The sequence below is a fragment of the Biomphalaria glabrata genome, chromosome 9, assembly GCF_947242115.1.
Source record: "Biomphalaria glabrata chromosome 9, xgBioGlab47.1, whole genome shotgun sequence".
Lineage (NCBI taxonomy): Eukaryota > Metazoa > Mollusca > Gastropoda > Planorbidae > Biomphalaria > Biomphalaria glabrata.
The window spans coordinates 34730329-34736859 of record NC_074719.1 but is presented as its reverse complement, the minus strand read 5'-3'; the positions used below and the strand labels follow the sequence as shown (position 1 = coordinate 34736859).

The following is a 6531-nucleotide window of genomic DNA, read 5'->3' as shown; positions in this document are numbered from 1 at the left end:
AATCTACTTAAATCCATTTTTTCAAATTAAAACATTTACTTGTAGGCCTACATATATTAGATTAAAATTTGAAATAAATACACTTGATTTTGTATGTTCATGTGTTAAAGTATAAAGTAGATCTTGAGGTAGACATAGATCTAGATCTAGACTAATCTAGAGTTACAAATTGGCTTTTATAGAGTTCATTCTGTGCTGCTTGAAGGCTTTGCTCTGCGCATGCGTGACTTTTTTTCAATATAGGCCTATCTCAACACGGCTACGCAGCTTTAGCGAACAGCGAACGAATGTATTAAAATACGAAATGAATGTGCATCGGGATATCTAAATTCGCAGATATAAATAACGAATTAATGTAAAAATGCTTTTGAAACAAAAATTTAAAGGTTAATTTTATTAAATAATGAAATCAATAAACTATATTCTGTATTTTCATGTGTCAAAGTAAAAAACTATATGTGCAAAGTGTATTTCTTAAAATTAGATCTAGATCTAAATTCTTTCGATCTTTTCTCATGCCAACTTTGTAAACATGGCCTAGATCCATAAAATAGTATAGCTGTAATAGAGTTAGTTTTTTTTTTCTGAGGGTCTTAGGTTTGTTTTAGGGCCACAATACATACACTACGGTCTAAGTTAGTACCCAAGGAACATTTCTGCCAAGTTTTATCAAGATTGGTCAAGAGGTTTTTATTTCTATATGGGGACATACATACATACATACATACGACATACATATCTTATCTTCTTATATAATACAGACGTTACTTCAAAAAAGAATATGATTACGTCCTACGCGTCATGCATTTAGTCATGCATATTAACAAATGACTTAAATTCTGCCAAGTCGCTGGTTTTTCTGGCTAGCTCAGGCAACCCTTTCCATGCTCTAATAGCCCTAGGGAAGAAGGAATATTTGTACAAATTTGTCCTAGCATATGGGACGAGGAACCGAACCGAACATCGAACCGGACATCGAAGCTGAACGTTTACTCAGGTGAGGGTCGTGCACTCGAAGATATAAAGTTTCATCGGAGTACGTCTGAACACAGCATCATCGCAGAGTGACTTTGTTCTAGATCTACATGCAGTCGTCGCCTGTTTGATCGTACGTTCAACGAGCCGTTAACTCAGGGTGACCTTCGTCAGGACAGTAATCATCGCAACGTCTGGTCTACTCAACACTTATATTATCAACGCCTGATCTTCGTATGCTGAATCGACCTACAACCCCGAGGAACCGTTCATTCATAACGGGTGAGAGATCGTTAGTGAACCTGTTGGACATATTTTTTCTTCGCTTGAGAAAACAGTCGTAGGAGCCACATCGAGTATCAAGTTTTACCTCGTCAGTTTGAGAAGGACAGTTTGCCCGCTGTCAGAAGTATTGTGAGTACTACAAGTTTCGTAGCTAACTAAATCGCTCTGTCGTCTTACCCTTTGAGAGATTCTTGTGGAGCAGTTTGCTTATTGAACCGGTTGCTTGCCACTTTTATAACGGTCACTGTGTTTAACCTTTGGAAGGTTAGTGAAGTCATATTTGTCGTTGCTGAACATTGATCTATTTATTATACGTTGGTCTAGACCATATCTAGACTTGTTGATATTGAAGTTGTGGAAACAGCTACATCCACTTAATTTTGTTGAAAACCGTTAATCGTACAACGGAACGTCTTCGGAGGTGACCTTGGTCTCACCTAGTCTACATTGGACATTTTGATCTAGTGAAGCAACGTACAACAGCAAACTTCGTCGTACTACCAGAGTAGCAGCAGAAGCAGTGAACTATTTTAGAGAACCGTTATTCGTCAGCCCAGATCAAGTCATCGTCAAGAAAGTCGTTATTCGTCAGCCCAGATCAAGTCATCGTCAAGAAATTCGTTATTCGTCAGTCGTCCAGATCAAGTTGCCGTCAAGAGACTGTTATTTGTCAGTAGTCGTCTACACAAATCAAGTCGTCGCCAGGAGAACCGTTAACCTATTCATCAGTAACTGTGTACACAAAGTCGTCGGAACTACACATACGGTCATCAACAGTCGTCGAAGAAACTGAAACATTTTGCTGTGGCATATCAAGACATCTGTGGCATTACGTGGGATACTCGACACGGATTGTATCCACTGGTAGCACCGGAGAACAGAGTCAGAACTGGAAGAGGAGCAGTGGAGTTTGTTGTGATCTATCATATTCGGGAATCCGAACAAAGGGGATCTTTCTTATCAAAAGCTAAGTGCCATTTTTCTTATTAGTATATGTTTAGATTGCCCTTAGAAATAGATTTTGTCTAAATTTGGTACGTTAGCCTGAGTAAAATCAGGTGGTGCGCCTTAAAACCCGTCGGGGTAGGAGACGTAATTTAGATGAAAAGCTATATTATACGTTTAGGATTGTGATTGTTTTGTTTGTGTAAACGTCATATCCGTTGTTGCTTGGTTACTTCGTGACGTTATCAATGTGTGCCATATTGTCATATCCCAACCCATAGCGATAGTCTCATTTAATTATTTCATTTGTGTATATTATTTTAAATTATTTATTTTTATTAATTTAATTAGATCTGTATTTTTTTCACTTAATGATAGAAAGTACAGGTAGGATTCTTTTATTGTGAATCAGACTAAAATACATTTTAGTTTGAGCGGTTAAAATCAAATATGATTTTGCCATGAGAATAATGCCGAAACTGGCATTGTAGTCAAACACTGTCGTCTGGCTAAATTTAGATCCACAAATTTTTGTACATCTCGTTGGTACATTTAATCATCTAGACTCTAATTTGGAATATTATTATTAATTGAAAGATGAATGAAGGTAGTACATTCTAGATGTATATATCTTATTAAAGATATATTTGACATTGTATAAACATATTAGTTTCATATGGTTAAATAGAACCATAATTTCTGGATTAGATCTATCTTATCTACTCTAGATCTAGACTCTAGACAGTCTTAGAGTCTACTGAGTACTCTAACTCTATAGACACTTCAGTTACATCAAATTTTAAAATTGATCATAGTTATCCATACTAATAGTCATAGTGCTCTTGATAACTGTAGATCTAAATGGTACTATTATATATACTATAATATACTAGATTTAAGTTTGTGTGATATTAATATACAGATTTGAATATAACTCAGACTAGATTTACACATTTACTGAATCTATAGAGACATAACACTTAAAACTTGTATAAAAGTTTGTAAAAACTTAAATATAAAATAAGTTTAAAGTATAGCCATAACTAATATAGGCTAAGTAAAAATATATAAATTTGGGTGAAAATAAAATACAATGGCTACATCATCATATGTGGATCTTAAGGAGGTTAAGGAAACAGCTATGCAGGATGGAAAGGCCATGGAGTTAAAAGGAAAGGACTTAGCAGCTTATGTACAGCAAGTTGTGAGGGAAGAAATGGAGAGACAGAAAGAAGAAAAAAGACAAGAGATAGAGAGACAAGAAAGGATCAGAAAGGAAGAATATGAGAAGCAAAAAGAGGACCAAGAAAGGCAAGACAAAGAGAGAGAAAAAACTATAGAGCATGAAGCTAAAATGGAGAAGATGAGATTGGATGCAGCACAAGCCAGAGCTCAAATTGAACAAGGAAATAACACAAATAACTCAAATAAGATTACCGCACAAAGAGACAACCCTAATTCGCAGACATGGCTAAAGAGAAAGATACAAAGTTTTGATGAACAGAAGGATGACATTGGTGATTTTCTGAAAAGATATTAGGCAAAAATGTCTACATTTAATATGCCAGAAGAAGAATGGTCTGAAATACTGATAGACTTTGTTCATGGTCAAGCTCTAACAATATGCCAAAATCATGACCATCATATTGATGATAGCTATCAGGTTTTGAAAAGAGAGTTGTTGAATGCCTATGGTCATAATGCTACAACTTTCAGAAAGAAATACTTTGACAATATACCATCAGTAGATATAGAACCTCAAACTACCATAAATATGGAGAAAGATTTTTTTAATAAATGGGTAAAACTAGAAAAAGTGGGAAATTCTTATGAGGGATTAAAAAAATTTCATTCTGTTAGATAACTTTATTAACAAGTGTGATCCCCAACTTCAATCATTTATTAAAGAGAGAAATCCAAAATGTTTAGATGAAGTAACAGAAATAATGAGAATTTATAAAAATGCTTATCCAACTAATCCATTCTCTACTAAAGATAAGAATAAGGTAGACTTAATAGGATACACAAGTGAGAAAAAAGTCAGAAGTAATGATAGATATTCTAGAGAAACTGAAGATAGGTTTGAAAATAGAAATAGAGATAGAAATGCAAGATCAAAATCTAGGGATAATCATTATGAGGAAATAACTTGTTTCAATTGCAATAAGAAAGGTCACATAGCTTCCCATTGTAAAAAAAACAACATACTATAAATCTAATGATAGGAACTCATATAAGGATAGAAATCAAAACAGAAGCAGTAGTAAACATAGGGATAGGAATCAAACAAGCAGAGTTTACTATACTAATGAAAATCAGGATAGAGATTATAGGGATGAGGATAGTGATATTGAACAACTAAATTATGGTAACACTATAGAAGAAATTAACATGGTTGAGGGAAAGAAAAATACTTTTAAACTATTCAAAGGTCTAGTAAATGGAAACTCTATAAATTTTATCAGGGACACAGCATGCACAACTATTGCTATTCATTCAAAATTTGTAGAACCATGGTGTTATTTAGATTATATGAAAAAGGTTAGATTGTTAGATGGGAGTATTAAAAAATTTAAGGCTTGTAGAATTTTTATAAAGACACCTTTTTTCACTGGTTACTGTAATGCTGTAGCAATACCTAGTTTGACACAAGATATGTTATTGGGTAACATTAGAGGAATTAGGTCTTGTACCATGAGGAACATTAACAGATGGCAAAATAAATATGAACATTTATTGAACAGAAATGTATTAAACAGAAATACTAGACAATACAATAGACCTATGAATAACTCATACAATAGAAGAAACATGACTTGTTATAATTGCCATAAACAAGGACATTTCGCTAGAGAATGTTGGAATGGGTTTCATATCAATCAGAAGATAGCGAGTTCTAGTTGTAGATTTGGTGAAAGAATTAACCAAAGTAGAAACAAATACAATGATCATAGATCAAATGGGTACAGAACTTATGATAAACAAAATGACAGGACAAGATATGATGTAAAATAAATAAGTATTCTGAATATGGAATCGTGATCAGGTTTAAACTTGTCTATTAAAGTTTATAATATGGAACAAAAGAATTTTAAATTAAAGTATTTAAGTTGATTAATGAAATATTTGACTATAATGATGAGTAGATTCTATGATGTGACACTCCATAGAATAGTAATGATATGTTTAAAACTTTTAGAGTTATAAAACTAAAGTGAAAGTACCGCTTGTATTTATTGAAATATGGATATTAATGATGATTGATAATTTTAACTTGGGTATATGCTGTCTAGATTGACATACACTTACATATGGAAGTGAAACTTGTAAATACTATGTATATAGTACATTGCTGTTTGATATTATGTGATATTATTGATTAACATGGCACAATTTATATGTTATGGAAAAGGGAGATAAGTAAATTTGATGTTAAGCATTTAAAAGTAAATATGGATATATATATTTTTTTTTTGTGTGAATCATTTCATATATCATTGACGAAAGTTAGTTCGATGGAAAAGGGTGAGTATAAAAGAAAAATGGACAGAAGCGTATAAAAGGGTAGTAAGGAAAAACTTATTGAATGTGGAAATAAAGTCTATAATTGTTTTTGAAATATTGTATTTTGTCAGATTACTGCCAGTGGAGAACATTTGTGAGTGTATGACGTGCCCATAAGATGCCACATTTTCTTTCATGATGAACTGTTTACTAATGAAGATGATTCTGGAATGTTATGAACATTGACATGAACATGAGGAACTGTCAAGCCAAGATGAAGATGTCAAGATTTTATGTTTGTTGTCTTCCCCTTAAATTGAAAATGCCCTTGTTAGACTTGACAGTAGTGGAAAAATATTGACATATTTTTTTTTCAAGGGGGGGGGGGGGAGGAATCTGTTAGACACCTTATTTATAGTTTAGTTATTTAGCGACGCACCATAGAAGACGCATATTGAACGGGACTAGTGACGTTTGGGATATGTTGGGTTAGAGACCGGAAAATCAGTTAGCGATAGAATACTCCAGGGTAACGACGTGTTTAGTGACAGAGACTTCTACTGTGGCCTTTTACTAGAATAAATTATATGTGAAGTTGTTCATCAGCGTTGACTACATCTCTTCACTAGTTAAAACAGATGTTTATTGTTTATCTGGCTTGTTGTTCAACTACACGGAATACACCCGAACAATTACACCCAAACGCTTGCAGAGTAATTGGTTGAAATCCAACAGTCATCCATAGTTGACATCAAGACAGCCTGAACAAGCAACATCACAATATTCTATTATTGGCCTAACCAAGGTTAAATAACATTTTAG

The 6531-nt window shown here is 33.6% G+C and overlaps 1 long non-coding RNA gene across 1 annotated transcript; it reads left to right on the top strand.

The window, feature by feature from the left end:
* Nucleotides 1-1237: 1237 nt before the first annotated feature.
* On the top strand, nucleotides 1238-6309 carry LOC129928022 (uncharacterized). Its single transcript, XR_008779614.1, has 2 exons — nucleotides 1238-2812; nucleotides 5841-6309. It is a non-coding gene; the product is annotated as an uncharacterized LOC129928022 (long non-coding RNA).
* Nucleotides 6310-6531: the final 222 nt, after the last annotated feature.